General features: G+C 38.8%; 1 non-coding gene across 1 annotated transcript; it reads right to left on the bottom strand.

The window, feature by feature from the left end:
- On the bottom strand, positions 1 to 106 carry LOC141636786 (small nucleolar RNA R71). The gene has a single exon (XR_012541372.1). It is a non-coding gene; the product is annotated as a small nucleolar RNA R71 (small nucleolar RNA).
- Positions 107 to 22,323: the final 22,217 nt, after the last annotated feature.

Here is a 22,323-nt window from a genome sequence, read left to right as displayed (position 1 = left end):
AGCTGAGAGGGAAAATTACAAGCTTTAAGCAGACACCTGATGAGAACTTGTATGAAGCTTGGTGTCGTTTCAAAAGGTTGGTGAGGTCTCCTCCTCATCATAGTTTTGATCAGTGGTTTTTATGCAACCAGTTCTACAATGGGTTGTATGATGACCACCGTGCTTTATTGGACGCCTCATCTAATGGGCGAGTTCAGAAGAACAATGACGATGATAAAGGATGGGGTATCATAGAAGAAATGGCTACCCATTGTGCTGAGTATGGGAACCCGAGAGGAGGTATTTGTATTGTCTCTTCTGCAGAGAGTGTAGTTCTGGATTAGCTGGAAGCCATGAATGGCCGTTTTGATAAGCTAGAGTTGCAAGCTGTTGGTGATCAATAAACGGTTCACTTGTTGACTAGACAGGAAGCCGTTACTTGTGAGAGTAATGACGGTCACACTGCTGTTGACTGTCTAACAGGGAAGGAGCAAGTCCTTGCCTTTCAGCAATATAGGCAAGGAGGAGGTTCCTATTATAATAATTGGAGTGGAGTCCATACCAACTTGAGATGGACTAGTCAGAATGTGCTCAATCCTACCCCTCCTCCGCAGCAGCAACAAGCTTATGTTTCTCATCACAAAGCTCAGCAAGGCTTTCAAAAACCTCCATCCTTTCCACCGCCGCATCAAAGAGCTTCTTCTAGTGGAGTTAGTGAGTTAGCTGAGTTGAAGTTGATGATCCAATCATTGACTAAGAAGTTGCAGATGAGTGACCAACAAAAAGAAGCAATAATAAAGTCACTCGAGACCCAAGTAGCTCAACTGGCTGCTAGCCAATCTACAAGGAAGCCGGGTCATTTACCGTCTCTATCTGAGAAGAATCCTCACGAGACGATTAATATGATTAATTTGCGAAGTGGTCTTTCTTATGAAGGACCCAAAATGTCAACTGTTGAGGACATATCACACCCGAAAAGCGATGTTGCAGACAGTGAAAAGTCATCCAGTGACGAGACTATGCTTAATCCGAGGAAAATACTCGATCGACTCATTTTTGGAGGTCCATCGAGAGGAATTGCTGAAAATAATACTCGATCGAGTGATATTGAGGGTCGATCGATTAATGCTGATAATCAGGGATTCGATCGAGAGGATGAAATTCCTCGATCGAGTGAAATCATGCCTAGGTTGAGTAATGCTGATAAAGAAGGTTTCGATTGAGAGACTGAAACAGCTCGATCGAGTGAAAAAGCTGCTGAAAGACCTCGATTGAGAGGTAAAAAAGGCCGATATAGTTTGACCCTGTCGAGACATTGGAAGAAAGGAATAAAGGGTTAGAAATTCCGATCACGGTGCCCTTTCCAAGGCGATTGCAGAACAATAAGGCCAACCAACAGTTCGGGAAATTTGCTGAAATCCTGAAGAGCCTTCATGTCAATGTTCCTTTCGCCGAACTGCTTACCCAGGTACCCCTTTACATGAAATTCATGAAAGAAATTTTATCGCGTAAGAGACATATAAATGACCACGAAACGGTGGCTTTGACTGAAGTAGGGACCGCATTAGTCCAGAATAAGACACCACCCAAACAATTAGACCCGGGTAGCTTTTCAATTCCTTGTCATATAGGGACCCACTTGATTGACAACGCGCTATGCGACTTTGGAGCTAGCGTGAGTGTCTTACCTTTGTCTCTCGCTAAGAGACTAGGTTTGACCAAGTTTAACTGCACTAATATGACCGTTCAGATGGCCGACCGTAGTATATCACGGCCACTAAGAGTAATAGAGGACATACCTGTGAAGATTGGGAGATTCTTTATTCCCGTAGATTTTGTGGTCTTAGACATACCCGAGGACACTCATACCCCTATTATTTTAGGGCGACCATTTTTATTTACTGCTCACGCGGTAATTGACGTCGGGGGAAAGACCCTTACCTTCCAGGTAGGAGATGAGGAGCTAATATTTCATCAATCCAAATCTCGTAGGGCGCCTATGCAAGTTAAACCTTGCCATGCCTTAATCTCTATTGACCCAGATACAGACACTCCAGCTGAGAATATTGAATATTGCGCTGCTATAGTAATACCTCTGCCTCAGATTGAGAGCGAAAAGGAAGACCATTCTGTTGTTTTCCTTACTGCAGGTACAAACAGAGTGGATGCTGGAGATGCTATCTGTCAAGGTATAGTTGAAGTCAATTCAAGTGATGGGAATGCCACCAATGCAGATAGGAATGTCAAAGGGAAGAAGAAAGTTAGGGCGTACGTGGACGCTAATTATTCTCCTTCCATCAGTTCGATTAGAAGCTCATGGTGATCAAAGAGGACGGTCCAAGATGCTGAAGGAACCTCCTCCAGTCAGAAGCCCTCTTGTGGGCTATTACAGTGTTTTGGACGATAAGTGGGGAATGCCCCGTTGTAACAACTTGTAATTTTGAATTTTCGTTAAGACTTTTTAATTACGTTTTTAGACTATTAGACAGCAGCATAGTTAGTTTTAGCGAAAACCGAATATAGCCTGCTTATTTTTTGTGATTTGGTATTTGCGGGAAGTGTTTTTGCGTGTTTCTATGCAGGTTTGGGGAAGATATGTCACATTGGGACGTGTGCCATAAGAAAACACTTCGATCGAGTACTTTTTGTACTCGATCGAGAGGATTGCCCAGGAAAAGTGTTCGATCGAGTTCTTTCAGACACTCGATCAAATGGGTGAAATAAAGGAATTCTCGATCGAGAAGAATTGTGTTCGATCGAGCAGACTGGATGCTAGAGTCCTCGATCGAGTGGTTTCAAATCACTTGATCGAATGACTATGCCTATTATATGCAGGAAGTCATTCTTTTCAACTTCTATTTTCATTCTAACATTATCTCTTTCTCTCTTATGCGATAAACCCACACAAAATCCCCAAAACCTCCATTAATCTTCCCCTTTACCAAAATCAATCACCCACATTGTTTTTCTTGTGCTTATTTCGACATTTGCCCCATATTTCCATCTTTAATCTCGTCTTGGTTGCTTTTTAATTAAGGAATTAGGGTTTGTTCGGGTTTGGTTGAAATCCGATTGTTTTCTTGCGATTTTGTCGATTTCTTTGCAATTTCTTGTGGGTCTTCAATCAAGTAAGTGATTCCCTCCTTCCTTTTGTTGATTAATTGTTATTTTCGACCTGATTTAGGCATTGGGGTTCGGATTTTTCAAAAATTCGTGGTAAATTGGGGGAATTCGTGTTTAATTGTTTGTTTGATTAATTTTTGCACTTATTTGATTAATTAGGATGGATAGTAACATAATGCCTTCGACTAGTCCCACTGTTACCCCATCCATGACTGAGACGGTGGTCCCTGCTTCTGCCACCATCGTTTCTGGTTCTAGTGCTGCTGCCACTACTATTACTACCGCTGGTACCGTACACTCTACGGTGATGACCCCTGCTGCGTCGTCACCGGTTGTCACAGATGCTTATAGGGCTGGCCCTAGTACCCCGGCCGGCCACTGGACTGGCTTCTTCTTCGGTTACTGGAGGGCGTGGAAGGGGTCGAGGACGAGGCACTTCTGCTGCTGGGCGTGCTACGTTCCATGCCGATGAGTCCTTGGACCCGCATCCTGACTACCCAGAGGTACGTTTTGTTAACTCTATTCATCGTACCCGCTTTTACGACTTAGAGAGCTGTGACTTTGCATCTACTAAATTTTTGTGTCGGAAATCCCTTGAGAAGTGGGGTATTTACGAGCCTGTAGCCAAGATTTTGAACGGGGCAGGGATGACGGGGCTGACCACTATGAGTGCCGTGACCTATAAGGAGCTGTCCCTTGAGTTTTTCAGCTACTTCACTTTTTCTGCTGCTGCTGCCTACGCCACTGACCCAGACTGCTCGTGTGTCTTCTTCCGGTTGTTTAACCGGACTACGACCTGGACCTTAGCTGAGCTTTGTAGTAGGTTAGGTCTATCTTCCCACAGTGAGTAGGACCCTCCTAGGAAGGTCCTACGTATACTTTGGAGGACCTTGGCACAGACACCCTTTAAGGAGCGCAGACTCGCTCATGTCCACCTCCCCCCGGCCCGTTACTTTTTGCGTCTCATTGGTGGGACGATTTTCGGCCGTAAAGAGTCCAACAACATTAATAATGTTGAGTTGTCGATTCTCGGGGGCTATCTAAACATTGATAGTGAGGGCCCCTTTGTTCTTAACATCGCCTATCTGACTGCTCAGTATTTTAATACTGTTGGGAAGAAGAAGTCGGGCACCATTGTCTGTGGTGGCATAGCCACTTATCTTGCCTGTTCTATCTTCCCTGACTTCCCTCATGACCTGGCACATGTAGATAGGGACAGGTACCTAGATGTTTATGCCATGTTGGCAATGTTTTGGCTAGCTTCTGACCAGCGGACTTGAAATATTTGTGGTTCCTTTTCCGTGACCTTACCTTATACCGACCTACCCCGTCTTGTACCTTTGGCCACTGTGAGGGGTAGGTTGCCTCCACCTTTGCCTTTCTATCACATCCCACTCGCTCCACCTACCACTACTTCTGCTTCTAAGAAGCGGAAGAGACCTGAGACTGGACAGGGATCCACACCGACCGAGGATGGGCAGTCTTCCACTCCCACGCCTCCACAGATCCCTATTCCCACTCCTTCTATTACACAGCCGGTCTACCTGGCTAAGTTTATTCCTCCTCCACCCTTTGAGGCGTCCGAGGTCATTGACCAAGGGCGTCGTGACAGTTTGCTTCTCGAGTTGCTTACCAGGCAGGCTCGTATGGAGCGGGACATTGCACTTACCTTATTCCCACTATACGAGTATCACATGAGGAGAGGACTCCCCGTTCCTGAGGGCCGGCGACACCCTTTTTTCTGCCTATACCCGACGGAGGGGTATCCACAGCCAGCTAGCGAAGCAGACACAGCTGACGAGGATGAGAGAGCCCGAGCTGAGGAGGGGCGGAGGAGGGAGCAGGAGCGAGATCCTGACTTCGTGGTGGGAGAGGAGGAGGAGGAGACTACTGACGAGTAGCTACTGGTCTACTCACTTCCCCAGTTTTCTGGCTGATTTGGGAAAGTTTGTCATTTTGTATGTACTTTTTGCTCTTTTCTTTATTTTCGTCTCCTTTTTATTTATTGTTTTTCATTCATTTATCTGTTGTATTTATCCCTTTCCCATTATATATACTGCCGGTGTATGCTGGAGGACAACGAGGGCGTTGTGCGTTTTGGTTTGGGGAGGGTATTGCATCTTTTGAGTCTGCATGTTGCATTTGTTTTTGCAGTCACCTTTACTTTTCTGCTTGCATTGTATTTATTTCAAAAAAAAAAACAACTCGTCAAAAATCCAAAAAATTTAGAAAATTACAAAATTCAAAAAATATTCACGTTTCATTTTGCATATAGGTTGAGTCGGAACGGTAGATTTCCATGATGAAATTGCACTTTAACTTGTATTATCACTTAAGCATTGCATCTAATTGGCAGTTATTAGTTTATTCATGCGCATATCTACGAGTTAATGTTTAAAATATAGCTGACTGTGTAGACTTGACCTGATAAATCGGCAAACTACTTTACAATTTCTGAGTTATTAGAGCCATATAACTGGTGTCATTCATGACCAGTTCATGAAGGAATTGAGAGTAGTACTCCTTGCATAACATGTTTCTCACTTTTGCACTTTTATGAAATTCGATTGCTTGTTGCTTGCGTACATTCGGGTTTGTGGCCAGTGTCACATGCAGGGAGGTGCTTACGATTTCCCCCTTTCTTTCATTTTCACCCATTTAGCTCCACATTAGCCAAAAATAGCCTTTTGACCCGTTAGCTACACCCAAATTAAGCCTGCCAGTCAATCTAGTTTTGTGTAATTTTTGTGGTATGATTTTCATTGATGCGAGTTTGGCCCGTTTATCATTTGTATGGAGTTGGTAGAAAAAGAAAGAAACGTGGGCATGAAAACGAGAAAAAGAAACGTGGAAAAGAAAGAAAAAAAATGAAAATGAAAAAAACGTGATCAGTGAAAAAAAAGAAGGAAAGAAGAGAAAGAAAAGAATTTGAAATAGAAAAGAGACCGTATTAAAAAAGGGATGTTTGTGACGGTGTTATTCCTCCATTCTTATTTATATATTTTTGAGGAGATTCTGTATTGGGTAGTGAGTTTTGTGCCAACGAAGGGCACTAGTGTTTGATTTTTAGACAGCTGAGAATTGGATGGTCGTAAATTGTCCTGTTTAGGTGATAGCTTGACGCTTTACCTCCACATTTAAATAATCTGTTTTGCCTTTTCTTAACTGTAACCTCGCTTTCCAATATCTTTTTTAAGCCCTCGGCTGTGACGGACATTGTTGGTTGGAATGTAAGTATGGTACTTGAATCGTCTATCATTTTTGTTGCATGCATGTTATGTAGGTCGCTGTTTAGGTGAGTGACTGTCTTCTCTTTCTCTCTTACATATATACTTTCACCCTTTGCTTCATGAGAGAAGAGTGACCCGTGAGAGTCCGATTTTAATGGTCTTGCAAGGTCGACGGTCAGCTTATTTATAGACATCATACAACTCGTTTGCGTATTGACTGCTGTAGCTGTAAATGTTAATTTCTGATTGCATTAAATGGTTTCAGTGGACAGGTTATAGCTAGCTCTGAGTTTTCATTGTTGGAATATGTGTCCTCCGACAATAATGTGATCACAACTGTTGATCATGATGATCACATGTTTAAATCTCATTTTAAAGAATACATGTGGGATGTAATATTTTACAGTCAACTGGTCCACACATATCAGTAATGATTGGCTGACTAGAGTTTGACATTACTGTCGTGCGATGGTGGTGATCAGTTGATCCCCTTAGGTCATATCTATAAAGAATTACCCTTAATTGATTATTTAATTAATCGTATGCCGATACGAGTTAATTAAATTGCTTAAAATTGACGGATGATTTGCGAGTGAGATTAACGTGTCTTATTGTTATTCGATTATATTAGATACGGTCTAAGTAATCGAATTGTTTTTTTACTTGGATAAAGTTATTGTTTACGAAACAATTGAAATCGAAATTGAATGAATAATTTATTATAAATACAAGACTTATAATTTGATAAACCGTTTTGGTACAAGTAATTACGAATTACTAGTCGATTTTGTAAATGACATATTTTATGAGTATGTTTATTTTTAATATGTTAAAAATACATTACATTGTGACATGTCATGTAATATGTTACATGTGACTAAATTAACAAGTGACAAAATAAAATGGACTACCCATTTTATTTTAGGTGTACCGAAATAAGGGAGGGAGTATAAGATTTATATTGTGTTTTATCTTAAGTGGAAAACACAATAATTAAATCTAGCTAGTAGCCATGCATACCTAGCTTTTGAGAAGACCAATTTTTCCATGCATTGGCTCCCCCATGACCCATAGCCTAACCGGTATTCCCACTAGAGAAAGACTAATGTTTTCTCTTTAATTATTCATTACCTCATATAATATTTCTAGTGTGTTATAAATACAATTACTCTCTACATCTTATGAAAAATTAGAGACATAAAATCTCCAAAACTCCTTCCTCTTGACCGAATTTACAAGAGACCAAAACAAATATTTTGGTCAATTTTTAGTAAGATTAGTATTATTTCTAGTACAAATAATATTAGTTATTAAGGGATTTCTTTGGGTATTCACATTTGGGAGGGATTCTATTTTGGATCCTTTGTTCATCCACTTTAAGGAAAGCTCATGCCCTTTAATCCGAAATTCCAGAGTAAGAAAGACGATTTCTTCTTTTGTCTATTTTTGTTTGCATGCATAAGATTTGTAATTATTTTATGACTAAATAATTTCTCACATATATGAATATGTATATTAATGAGATTAATTATTCTAACAAGAGGTATCATAAGCCTTAGGATGTTTGCATGCAAATCGGTTTATTGTTTTTCCGAGTTAATCTAATTAACAAACAAAACTTATAAATTTGTGTTTATTATGACATATCACGAAATTTATTTGCATGCTAAAGTTTCTGGTCCTAAAATGTATTTAGGATATTTTGGTTTATTTATGGATTTTATTGTTCATTTTATATAATAATGGCATTAAAATGTGATTTTTATGATAAAAATGTCATTTTTGGACTAAAAATAGCTAAACTTCGATTTTTTCAGTGGTTTTTGGATATGTTTTCACATATATTATCTACTGATGGCCTGTAAATGTTTATAATAAAATGAGTTGTTATGCTCGAAATATGGATTTTTCAATTTAAAATCGTATTTAAATGGGAAAATAGGTTAATATGAGTTATATTTCGAATATAGTCATGTAACTTTAGTATATTGTCATATAAAATTTTACAAGATGTGTGTAAAATATTTGGCTATAATGAAGTCTTTATGCATGATTTATGAATTTTTGATGAAAAATCACATAAATAGTGACTTTAATTAGTAAAAATGCTAATACATACTTCATAACTAAGAAAAAACATCACATATATCATTTTATCATATATTTCAGATCTAAAAGTGAAAAGTTGATAAAAATAATTTTTCTCATATTTTTATGGTGATTATTGTTAAAATCGATAAACCGCAACATTGTTTTTCTCGATAAATTTTCGAAATTTGTAACCTAAATTTTGAGCATTATGAGTGTCATGGTATTTTTTTAGAATGTTCATGAGTTTAAATTTCAAATTTTGAAATTATTTGAAATTTTTATGATTTAATTTGAAGTTTATGACATAATTTTGTATTTTAGGTCCATTTATGAACAATATTAAGAAATCTAGGTTAATTATTGTCAAATGTTAGTGGAGACTAATTTTGAGTCCTAAGATGGTTAGGGTAATTAACTTGTACATAAATATGATTTTATGTAATTATTGTGATTATAAAAGGTTAAATCACGCAAATCCGTAAAAACCGATTACTATACGATATTGGCTCCTTAAAGGCGATTTGGCATAAAATTGGGCATGTTCATACATATTATAATGCTGCATTTTATTTATGATTGTCATATTTTAATTTTATGTAATTTTTGAATTATGTAATTTTACTTAGTATGGCCTTAGTTTTAATTGATATTACCCGAAATGTATGGGAATATCGATTCGGTTGTAATTTATTGTGATCTCGTATCACCGTTTTGTAATTTAATAGATTTATTTTTATTTTTAATTACAAATTTATAATAGGAAATTATGTAATTTATTATGTAATTTATTTATTCCGGAGTACCTTGAAGACAGTGCCACTCGAGAAGGCGATCCATCAAAGAAAGTATTGCCTTAAAATGCGTGCCAAGACCGAAGTTCAAGGGACCAAAGGAGTTGGTTTCCGAATTTGTAATAGTTTATTAGATTTACTATTTTAGGAAGGCCATACTAGGAATTTATTTATGCTTCGCATTTTATTTATATGTTGCATGCATCGCTAAATCGCCATAACTAAAACATGCATTATCATTTAATCGAGTTAATCGACCGTGTCAATTACAATTATCGTAGTTCACCGCTTTAGTTCACTTAAAACGTGATAGATAATAAATTGACATGACCTCTCGCTAAAATAAACAATTGAGACTTAGCCTTACCAAAAATTAGAAACCATGAAAACCTATTTCGTGAGGGAGTGCACTCGGCTTTACCGGGGTACAAACCTTGCTACGTAGGGGAAGTGGGTGAAAAATGTCTACCCACCGAATTTATAAAGATGAGGGTTGTATTCGGCTTTACCGATGCCCAAGTTGATGTAAATTTGGATCATGGACACATTTATTCGAAATTTGAGTTGAACTCAACGAAAGTATTCTCGACGGTTGCCGGATGTGTTTCGGGCTAAAGATAAATATTAATGTAAATTTATCGACCAAAAGTTCTAAAAGTAGAACGATTAAAGAGTTAATCCACCGAGTTATATTGATAAGGGTTGTATTCGGCTTTACCGATGCCTAAGTTAATATGAATTTGGGTCTTGGAATCATTTATAATAGTTGGGTAGAGGTCACTATATAAATGCTCATATCTTGTTAAAATTATTTACAAGTATGATTAAAAATGACAAATGTTAATATTTCCTTTTCCTCCATACTTGTAGTTCATTACAATGAATCCATCAAACGCTACTACACCGATAACTATTGAGTCTTGCCACAATGTTTTTGACGATGTTTGCTTCAACAATGATTTCGACACTACTAGAGAACTTTCTTTTGGGATAGGTTCGGATGGAAACATAAACTTCATCACTTCTTCTAAACCTCCTACTACTACAAGATCTCTTGTGAGCCGGTCTCATGAAGACCGCCTCATAAAATCTATAGGATCTTTGTCTTTGGAATAGAAAGATGCCAAAACTAGTGGGAGCTCAAGCAATCAAGTTCTTGCTTCCAAGGGCAAAAGGTTCAAGAATAAGGGAAAGAAAGGGAAAAACTTCAAGCAAGTTGAAGATGAATGCCATTATTGCTATGGCATGGGACATTGGATTAGGAATTGCCCCGTATATTTGCGAAATATAAGGGAAGGAATCATCGTTCCAATAGGTAAAATTCCTAAGGAAATTTATGTTATTGATGTAAATTATACTTCCACTACGACATGGGTACTGGATACCGGTTGTGGTTCTCACCTTTGTAATCATTTACAGGGATTAAGAGACATGAAGAGGCTTAGCAAAGGAGATGCGGATCTACGCCTTGGAAATGGAGCTGGAATAGCGGCCGAATGGATTTGAGTTGTATTTACATAATTTTTTTTATGTGCCTACACTTTCTAAAAACATTATTTCAATCGCTATGTTGGACATGGATAGTTTTTGTTTTGTCATTAAAAACAATCGTTGTACTATTTCAAGGAACGACTTGGTTATAGGCCAAGCTCCTTTCATTAATGGCATTTACATTTTAGAAACCTCGAATCCGACTAATGACATCTACAACATCCAATCAAAGAAACTCAAATCAAGTGATCTAAATGAATCGTTCATTTGGCATTGTCGATTAGGTCACATAAACGAGAATCGCATCAAAAGATTAATTTCGACTAATGTGATTACACCATTTGATTATCAATCATATGGAACATGAGAATATTGCCTTCTTGGCAAAATGACTCGTAATCCTTTTAGCGGTAAAGAAACTCGAGCAAGTGAACTATAGGGACTTATACATACCGATGTGTGTGGACCAATGACTATCATCACCGCTCGAGGAAATTATGACTACTTCATAACCTTCACCGATGACTTGAGTAGATATGGGTATATCTATTTAATGAAGCATAAGACTGAAGCTTTTGAGAAATTCAAGGAATTTCAAAATGAAGTAGAGAACCAATTGAACAAAAAGATAAAAGTACTACGATCCGATCGTGGTGGGGAATATCTTAGCCTTGAATTCGATTCACACTTGAAAGGTTGTGGTATTATATCACAACTTGCTCCACCTGGAACACCACAACTCAATGGTGTTGCCGAAAGGAGAAATCGAACCCTACTTGATATGGTTCGATCCATGATGAGTCAAACCGAGTTACCGAACTCGTTTTGGGGATTTGCGATTCAAACCGCAATAAGTCTTTGAACAATTGTCCCACCAAAGCCACCAAGAAAACTCCATTTGAGATATGGAAAGGAAGAGTTCCTAATCTATCCTACATGAAAATTTGGGGTTGTAATGCTTATGTCAAGACTAAAAATGACAATAAGCTAGCCCCACGATCTGAAAAATGCACCATTGTAGGCTATTCTAACACCTGAGGTTATTACTTCTATAAACCTGAAGAAAACAAAGTGTTTGAGTCTTGTGAGGTTGTCTTCTTAGAAAGAGAATTTATTTCTAAGAGACAAAGTGGGAGAAATTTTGAACTTGATGAAGTTCAAGAGCCACAAACCGAAGTAGAGACGCAAGAAGATGTTCCTTCGTCATCTAACGCGGTTGTTCCTCCTCCACTTAGAAGAACGAGCCAAGTTATTCGCCATCCCGATCGATATGTGGGACTTATCGAAGAAGATGGAACACTCGATGTGTTGCTTTTAGAAAGTGACGAGCCCGCCACCTACAAGGCCGCAATATTTAGTCCAAATTCCTCTTTATGGATTGAAGCCATGAAGTCCGAAATGGATTCTATGCATGAAAACCAAGTTTGGAACTTGGTGGATTTGCCTAAAGGGGCAAGACCTCTTCAATGGAAATGGATTTTCAAGGTCAAGAATGGCATAGAAGGACATGATGATGTCTACAAAGCTAGGCTAGTGGCAAAAGGATTTACCCAAGTCCAAGGTCTTCATTATGATGAAACCTTCGCCCCCGTAGCCATGCTAAGATCCATACGGATTTTGTTAGCGATTGCCGCATTTCATGATTATGAAATATGGCAAATGGATGTCAAAACCGCTTTTCTAAATGGGCATTTAGAAGAAGAGGTGTACATGATACAACCCGAAGGTTTTGTCGATCCTAAAAATCTTAACAAAGTGTGCAAACTTAAGAGATCCATTTATGGTCTTAAGCAAGCATCTAGAAGTTGGAATCATCGATTCGATCATGTGATAAAAGAGAATGGTTTCACTCTAAGTGTTGAGGAACCATGTTTATACATGAAATTCAGTGGGAGCAATGTTGTGTTCCTAATCTTGTATGTCGATGACATACTACTCATTGGAAATGACATTCTAATGTTGTCTTCTGTTAAGAAGTGGTTAGGTAACCATTTCCAAATGAAGGATTTAGGAGAGGCACAACACATATTAGGTATCCGGATCCATAAAGATAGATCCAATAGGATATTGGCACTAAGTCAAGAATCTTATGTTGATAAGATTCTTCTACGATTCAACACGGATAAATAAAAAAAGGGGATTTATAACTATGGTAACTGGGACGATATTGAGCAAGTCTCAATCGCCCTCCGAACCCCATGATGTTGAACGCATGAAGTTGATCCCTTATTCTTCCGCTGTTGGATCAATCATGTACGCCATGATATGCACACGTCCTGATGTCTCGTATGCCTTGAGCATGAGAAGTAGATATCAAGGAAATCCAGGTGAGAGTCACTGGATAGCCGTCAAGAACATCCTTAAGTACTTGAGAAGAACTAAGGATTCCATCTTAGTGTTTGGAGGAGACACCGAGCTCCGTGTTAATGGTTACACGGACTCAAGTTTCCAAACGGATAGAGATGACATGAAATCACAAGCTGGGTTCGTTTTCATGCTCAATTGTGGTGCTGTTAGCTGGAGAAGCTTCAAGGAAGCTGTGACTGCGGATTCAACAATAGAGGCTGAGTACATTGCCGCATCAGAAGCTACCAAGGAAGCTTTATGGATCAGGCAATTCACGGAAGGTCTAAGAGTAGTACCTACCGCCAATGATCTCATCACTCTCTATTGTGATAATAGTGGGACAATCTTCCAAGCTAAAGAGCCAAAGTATAGTAATAGATCTAGACATGTACTTAGAAAATATCATGTAATTAGAGATTTCATTGAAAGAAAGGAAATTGCGATATGTAAGGCTGGGACGGATGACAACATAGCCGATCCGCTCACCAAGCCTTTACCGCAGGCTAAACACAATGGACATATGGTGTCCATGGGTCTTAAACGTGTACCTAGTTTGTGTTAGATTTTGAAATGAAATAAAAAGTGTTGTTTTTGTTCATGTTCATAATCACATTTTTCTTTTATCTTTTCTTTATACATTGTTACATCCAAACGGGTTGTAGTGATAATTGAACCCCATTAAAGTGAACACGGATTAACATAGTATTCGCCCATAGTCACTTGTATGAGGTGACGTCTCGAAGTGAGTAGAGTGTGATGCGATTGATGGCAAGTTCAAGTGCCATGGAGTCATGTGAGATGACTAGTCGATCACATAGGCAGACTATTAGGAACACTTTGTCGGGCCTTATGACCTCTTATGGAGTTCTGGCAAATTTATATAGCCTGGTCGTGGCGAGAGCTACTATATTATTCTAATGAGTCGATTCTTTTTACTAAAGACTGTTCGCCTAATGTGGCACAGTTTCAGATTAACTTTGATTTATGTTACTACGACCTTCGTAAATGGGGTCAAATGGGCATATTTTGGGTTATGATGGTTGTGGTTAGTTGAAGGGAATAAGTGCAATAGGAATTGTCCACCCCTTGTCAGGGTTATAACAATATCTCAGGGTCACTCGAGGAGTAATGAACTGGAAATGCGTGGCCACGCTCGGAAGGTATCTATGGTAGATAATTCCGGTCAATCAGTTATTCTCCAGATCGAGGAAACCACTCTCGATATGATCACTTGAAAGTACGACCCGAAAGACATCTTGCATTGAGTAGGAGATAGTAATAGGACAAGAGAATTGGTGACGCACACTTGTCTAGGACAAGTGGGAGATTGTTGGAATATGTGTCCTCCGACAATAATGCGATCACAACTGTTGATCATGATGATCACATGTTTAAATCTCATTTTATAGAATACATGTGGGATGTAATATTTTACAGTCAACTGGTCCACACATATCGGTGATGATTGGCTGACTAGAGTTTGACATTACTGTCGTGCGACGGTGGTGATCAGTTGATCCCCTTAGGTCATACCTATTGGGAAATACCCTTAATTGATTATTTAATTAATCGTATGCCGATACGAGTTAATTAAATTGCTTAAAATTGAAGGATGATTTGTGAGTGAGATTAACGTGTCTTATTGTAATTTGATTATATTAGATACGGTCTAAGTAATCGAATTGTTTTATTACTTGGATAAAATTATTGTTTACGAAACAATTGAAATCGAAATTGAATAAATAATTTATTTTAAATACAAGACATTGTAATTTATAATTTGATAAACTGTTTTAGTACAAGTAATTACGAATTACTAGTCGATTTTGTAAATGACATATTTTATGAGTATGTTGATTTTTAATATGTTAAAAATACATTACATTGTGACATGTCATGTAATATGTTACATGTGACAAAATTAACAAGTGACAAAATAAAATGGACTGCCCATTTTATTTTAGGTGTACCGAAATAAGGGAGGGAGTATAAGATTTATATTGTGTTTTATCTTAAGTGGAAAACACAATAATTAAATCTAGCTAGTAGCCATGCATACCTAGCTTTTGAGAAGAGCAATTTTTCCATGCATTGGCTCCTCCATGACCCATACCCCAACCGGTATTCCCACTAGAGAAAGACTAATGTTTTCTCTTTAATTATTCATTACCTCATATAATATTTCAAGTGTGTTAGAAATACAAATAATATCTACATTTTATGAAAAATTAGAGAGATAAAATCTCCAAAACTCCTTCCTGTTGACCGAATTTGCAAGAGATCAAAACAAATATTTTGGGTCAATTTTTAGTAAGATTAGTATTATTTCTAGAACAAGTAATATTAGTGATTAAGGGATTTCTTTGGGTATTCACATTTGGGAGGGTTTCTATTTTGGATCCTTTGTTCATCCATTTTAAGGAAAGCTCAAGAACAAGTAAGAAGGAGATCTTACTTGTGCCCTTTAATCCGAAATTCCATAGTAAGAAAGACGTTTTCTTCTTTTGTCTATTTTTGTTTGCATGCACAAGTTTTGTAATTATTTTATGACTAAATAATTTCTCACATATATGAATATGTATATTAATGAGATTAATTATTCTAATATTCATATCCGTTCCATTAGTTTGCATTTAGTTTACTCGAGGACGAGTAAAGGTTCGGTTTGGAGAGATTTGATACGTGCAATTTATATAGACTTTTTAGCCTTTTATTGCGCGCATTTCTATGCTATTTGTATCGCTTTGTATTGTAAAATGCCCCGAATTGGCTACTTTGGTTTGTTTTGTCTTAATTGCAGAAATGGATCCCAAAAGTAGTGGAATCGCATCTTATTCGTCCCATTTAGCATGCATTGTAAGAAGACGGAGATTTAGAGCGAGAGTCGTATCTCGGAATGCGTGAAGGAAGGTCTTATGAAGCTGCCAAGGTGAAGTCAAGGTTGATCTTAGTGGAAAGTGCTCGATCGAGATGTTCTGGAGTCCGATCGAGTGTTTTGGCAGAAGCTGAAGGTCGATCGAGTGATTTATATGCTCGATCGAAATGTGCTAAACTGGAAGACTTCGATCGAGAGGACTTTTTGTTCGATCGAACAGATTTGCTGGAGAAGTCCTCGATCGAGTGGTCTGAAAGGACTCGATCGAGTGGTTTTCTATGTTACACGGCTTGACTGATTCGTGTTTAGGTTTATTTTGTAAAATTACACATCCCTATATAAGGAAGTCGTAATTAGGTCTAAATAGACTTCTCTACTTCTTAATCACTGCTTAATCTCTTAGCTACTCTTAATCACTTCATAACTGCTCTTAATCACGTACCTTTGCTCTTAATTACTGCGGATTGTTCTTTACGCCGAATTCTTTGGATTGTAATCTTTCTTCCCTCTTAATCTTTATCTAATACTTTGCTTGTCCTAATTTTTCATTCTCTTATTATTATCCTTGCGTTTTTTTGTTTATGCTTAATCTCAATTTGTCTACTATGTCTTCCATGAGCATCGTCATGATTATTGTTAGGATTTACGTTAGGATTAGGGGATCCATGGAGTGTTGAGACGATGTAGTAAATAGACTAGATGATTTACCTGTGAGAATCTGTGACCGTAGCAATATAACTGTAACATATTTAGTTGAGTGCACGCTTTTAAATAACATTAATTTGGTTAACTTTGTTCCTGGATCGGAAGATTGGAATAAACAGACCTGGTATAAACAGTAGACTACCCTAATGAGGACGGAAGTTAAGTTAGTGGAAATCTAGGGTGGACAGCGGACCGGAAGGAGCTTTCCCTTGCCCTTCTCACAGTAGATTGTCTAGGCTATTTATGACTGAGTCGATAAACTGCCATGGTGATCCGAAATTCTGACATACTTCTTTATCTGATCACCTATCTACTATTTTCTTGCTTTATTCACTACTACAGATACAGGCTATAACAACGGTTAAAAACCGTTGTTATATAAAAAAGCGGACATTGTTAAAGCGTCCGTTGTAAAAGGTTTTAACAACGGTTGGCTTTCTTAAGGAACCCGTTGTTAAAACTATTAACAACGGTTTTAAGTATAAAAACCCGTTGTGGAAAGTGTGACTCAATTTTGGTGGGAAAGTTATAAAAACGGTTGTAATATAAAAAGCCGTTGTTATAACTAAAGACAACGGGTTGTTTCTCAATAACCGTTGTTTTTTGTTTTTTAAAAAAAAAAAAATTAAATTAATATTACTAGATGCATGCATAATTACGGCCCGATATAATTCCAATGCATGCATTATTACTGCCATCCCTGCATATGAATGGACAACATATGGAATGAGAAGGGTTATAATAAGATTTGAAGCAGCAGAGAGAGATATGATGATGATTATGGCACAACTTCCTACTAATTAAAAAACAACTCAAACGACACATTACTTAGTATAAATACATGCATTATCTCAACCACCATTCCATTATCTCACTATCTCCAAACCCTAACTGCTAAAACAAACTCCAAACCCTAATTATTCTTTCAAACAAACTCCAAACTTCATCAACAAAATGAATGATACCTTCCTTAAGACTCTTACTATGACCGAGAACAACAACAGTTTCATCCGCCGGTTGCTCCACATTGAGGACAGTTTCAGGAGCTACCATGTGGATGCTCGATCCGCACTCAAGGACGCCAAAAAAATGGCTTGACAGAGCAGCAATTGTTGCAGCTATACGACGATATAGCAACTGCTGAACGAAACCTCCAAATAGCTGAGGAGAGGATGGATATCATAGAAGAGAATAAGACTCTCTATGAAAATATAAGAATTGCATTTTTATCAATGTAATTCTTTTTTTAATTTATGTATTTATATATATATATATATATATATATAGATTCGGGATCATATGAGAACCACTAGGATGATGAGAACCATGAGAACCACTAATAATACTACTAATATTAACATTACTAATTAATAATCCTAATAATATTACAATTTACGCGCTCAACTCCCAAACCCTTCAACTTCAATCATTTCCCAATTTTCCCTTTCTCACTCATCTTCTTCTCTCTCTACCACCCTCATCATCCGCGTTTCCAACCGTCGCCATTTCCGTTCGTCTTCTCCGATCGTCGTCGCTGCTCATCTCTACCCTACCTTCATCGTTTCCGATCACCTGCTTCTCATATTACGGTTCAATCCATTCGTCAGGAGCATTTTCGCGAGATTTATCAATCTCATTCCTACTAATTCAGGTACTATGCTTCCGATAATGGCGATTGTCCTGTAATTTTATCATGCATGTATTTTTCCCTTCGACATTCATCAATTCCTCCGAGATTCATCAATTCTTATTAAACTATTAACCCTAATTTGTAGTAATTTCCCTAATTAAGGTATTTTAATTGTTATTCTATAATGAATTCTTAGATTCGGGAAGAAATTCGAGTTTTAATGTGTTGAACACATTTGCATAGAAAATCGAGTTATACGTTGCTTATAGTTTAGTGATTTTGCATTTTTGTTCGATTGCATGTTCAAGTAATTTTAAATAATTGAATTTGCGGATTTATGAGTTTTTATTCTGATTGCATGTTCAAGTACTTTTAGATAATTGAATTTACGTATTTTGTGAGAGTCTTTTGGTTTTAAATGATCTATATTGTTTGGATCTGAAAAAATAGTCGAGTTGCTTGTTGTTTTCAGTATTTTTTAGCCAAGTAAGTTGAGGTTTTAGGATACTTGTCCTCTGTCCGTGCATGAAATAAGGTACAGCGTGCATAAAATAGGGTTCAATGTGCATCAAATAAGGCCCTGTCCGCATCAAACACGTCGTCACTTTAAAATTAGCAGTAGGTTCATTGTCGATAAGGTGCCAATGCTTAATTAGTAGAGTGCCCTTGACTCGGAAAATCTGCATATTTACCAAAATCTAAATGCTCTCGGTTGTGCATTTGCCGAAATTTCTAATTTCACTTGTGTTAACATCAGTCAATACATTCACAGATATGAGGCGAAAAACTGTTGCAAGGAAGAAAAACACACCAGCCAAAATTACACAAATAAAAGGAGGTCGATCAGTGAAAGATTATTTCCCACCAAACCCAACAAACTCAACTATAAATGATCTTTGTTGACCAAAGTATGTTGTAAGAAAACCTGCATAGTTTTGTCTATTTTTATGTTTCATCCCTTCCTTCCCCAAAATAATGATAGACTACATTTTAATGCTCTCTCTAAACTTGGATGCATTACCTGTATTGCTGGCTTAATGTGATATTTCCTGAATTTATCTTAGTGTTTTTCGGCATGCTTTATGTGCTTTTCAAATGACGGACTGCTTGTACTCTTTTCCTTACTCGTTCCTATTTCTAGTTTTTTCATTCGAGAGTTCAATTTGTGATGTTTGTAGGTCATTCTCTTACTGGTCAACTACTTATACATAGCCAAGTATGGCCAATTGGTGCAAGGGGTGGGTAGTCAATATTCATGAAGAAGATAAAGCACTTTTTGTCAAGAATTACGTAAGTGAAAAAAAAGAGGCTATGGGTTTGTCATTTGCTCCCTTAGCCAAAGTTCAGTTTACCGACAACTGTTATCAAGCCCTACTTGATGATGTTTTCAATAATCAAGATCTAGTGACTAACATATTTAACCAACTAGATTTTAACGAAGATAAGGCAAATATGGCGTTGATGCAGCAGGAATTGGTCTCAGCTTTTCCTCATACACCCAACTGCACCTCGCATTGAACATGCATATGGCATTTCTCTACGGACCAATGATATCAATGGTGTAAGAATTGTTCGTAGGGGTCCTAAACTAATTTATAAACGATGCAAATGCTTTATGACTGAAGATTTGGCAGCTAAATTGCTCCTGCATCATCAACAAGAGAAAAATATTTTCCAAAGAGAACATCTAAATGCTCTTGATGATGCTGAACGTGCACATGTGAATGAGTTGCTTCATGCTTTAGCCACGCCATCTCCTGCACGTGACACAGCAGTTGCCATTTCAACAGACTTAGCAACTCGGGCCAGTTTGCCTTTTTTCGGTTTTTTCCTCTATTTCGGCCTTTAACGGTTCAGGTCTTAAAGTTGCCCTAGTTTCAGTCTTTTGTGGTACTCTTGTATAATTCCATGTATTAAGCCACCTTTGTATAATTATGTAGTCGTGTTTTCCCATTTTCAATGTTGTAAAGCTTTGTCATGTATGGATGATATATGTTTTATTAATGAAGTTTCTTTTCCTTATTTTGTTAATCATCGAGCTTTTCATTGTTTCATAATTACATGAAGTTTTTGGATCTATGGAACAGCCTTGTAGATGCATCAAAAAATAATCTCAGTGCATTAAAATACCCCTGTATATGCCTCAAATAAGCTGCCTTCTTAACCTACTTACTTTGTCAGATAATCCTCCCAACCCAAGTACTCCAGCTGCAAAGCCAGACCAAATTCCTCCTCCACGTCGACAGAGTCCACGTATCCAACCAAGATTTCTCGAGCAAGTACCACCAGATATGCTTTCTGGTAACAACAATGGTGAGGGTTTACCTTTTCTTGTCTCTTTTAAAGATTTCCAGTATATGTCGTTTGTTCGAATATTAATGGTGATGGTTTAAGGTGCAATACCCTTATGAATGCATCAAGTAGCGTTGTAGATGCATCAAAAAACAATCCATATGCATTAAACAACCATGCCTTGCGGTTTTCTTCTTGTTCGAATGACAATAGCAAGGGAAAGGGTTTAGGGTTGGATTAGGCGGACCCGCGGTAGCGGTTCCGCCTAATCCAACCCTAAACCCTTTCCCGTCCCGTTTTAGGACACCCGGTCCCCTTTCTAAGATCCCGTCCCCAAAAAAAGGGTTCACTAGTCCCCTTCTAGGGTGTCTTTAGGTTTTCGTGTTCGAATGACAATAGCAAGGGAAAGGGTTTAGGGTTGGATTAGGCGGACCGCGGTAGCGGTCCGCCTAATCCAACCCTAAACCCTTTCCCGTCCCGTTTTAGGACACCCGGTCCCCTTTCTAAGATCCCGTCCCCAAAAAAAGGGTTCACTCGTCCCCTTCTAGGGTGTCTTTAGGTTTTCGTGTTCGAATGACAATAGCAAGGGAAAGGGTTTAGGGTTGGATTAGGCGGACCCGCGGTAGCGGTTCGCCTAATCCAACCCTAAACCCTTTCCCCGTCCCGCTTTAGGACACCGGTCCCCTTTCTAAGATCCCGTCCCCAAAAAAAGGGTTCACTAGTCCCCTTCTAGGGTGTCTTTAGGTTTTCGTGTTCGAATGACAATAGCAAGGGAAAGGGTTTAGGGTTGGATTAGGCGGACCCGCGGTAGCGGTCCGCCTAATCCAACCCTAAACCCTTTCCCCTCCCGTTTTAGGACACCCGGTCCCCTTTCTAAGATCCCGTCCCCAAAAAAAGGGTTCACTCGTCCCCTTCTAGGGTGTCTTTAGGTTTTCTTGTTCGAATGACAATAGCAAGGGAAAGGGTTTAGGGTTGGATTAGGCGGACCCGCGGTAGCGGTCCGCCTAATCCAACCCTAAACCCTTTCCCGTCCCGTTTTAGGACACCCGGTCCCCTTTCTAAGATCCCGTCCCCAAAAAAAGGGTTCACTCGTCCCCTTCTAGGGTGTCTTTAGGTTTTCGTGTTCGAATGACAATAGCAAGGGAAAGGGTTTAGGGTTGGATTAGGCGGACCCGCGGTAGCGGTTCCGCCTAATCCAACCCTAAACCCTTTCCCGTCCCGTTTTAGGACACCCGGTCCCCTTTCTAAGATCCCGTCCCCAAAAAAAGGGTTCACTAGTCCCCTTCTAGGGTGTCTTTAGGTTTTCGTGTTCGAATGACAATAGCAAGGGAAAGGGTTTAGGGTTGGATTAGGCGGACCCGCGGTAGCGGTTCCGCCTAATCCAACCCTAAACCCTTTCCCGTCCCGTTTTAGGACACCGGTCCCCCTTTCTAAGATCCGTCCCCAAAAAAAGGGTTCACTCGTCCCCTTCTAGGGTGTCTTTAGGTTTTCTTGTTCGAATGACAATAGCAAGGGAAAGGGTTTAGGGTTGGATTAGGCGGACCCGCGGTAGCGGTCCGCCTAATCCAACCCTAAACCCTTTCCCGTCCCGTTTTAGGACACCCGGTCCCCTTTCTAAGATCCCGTCCCCAAAAAAGGGTTCACTCGTCCCCTTCTAGGGTGTCTTTAGGTTTTCGTGTTCGAATGACAATAGCAAGGAAAAGGGTTTAGGGTTGGATTAGGCGGACCAGCGGTAGCGGTCCGCCTAATCCAACCCTAAACCCTTTCCCG

This window comes from Silene latifolia, chromosome Y (genome assembly GCF_048544455.1).
Source record: "Silene latifolia isolate original U9 population chromosome Y, ASM4854445v1, whole genome shotgun sequence".
NCBI classification, from domain to species: Eukaryota; Viridiplantae; Streptophyta; class Magnoliopsida; order Caryophyllales; family Caryophyllaceae; genus Silene; species Silene latifolia.
Note: the sequence above shows the minus strand (reverse complement) of the source record. Positions and strands in the feature narration are given on the sequence as shown.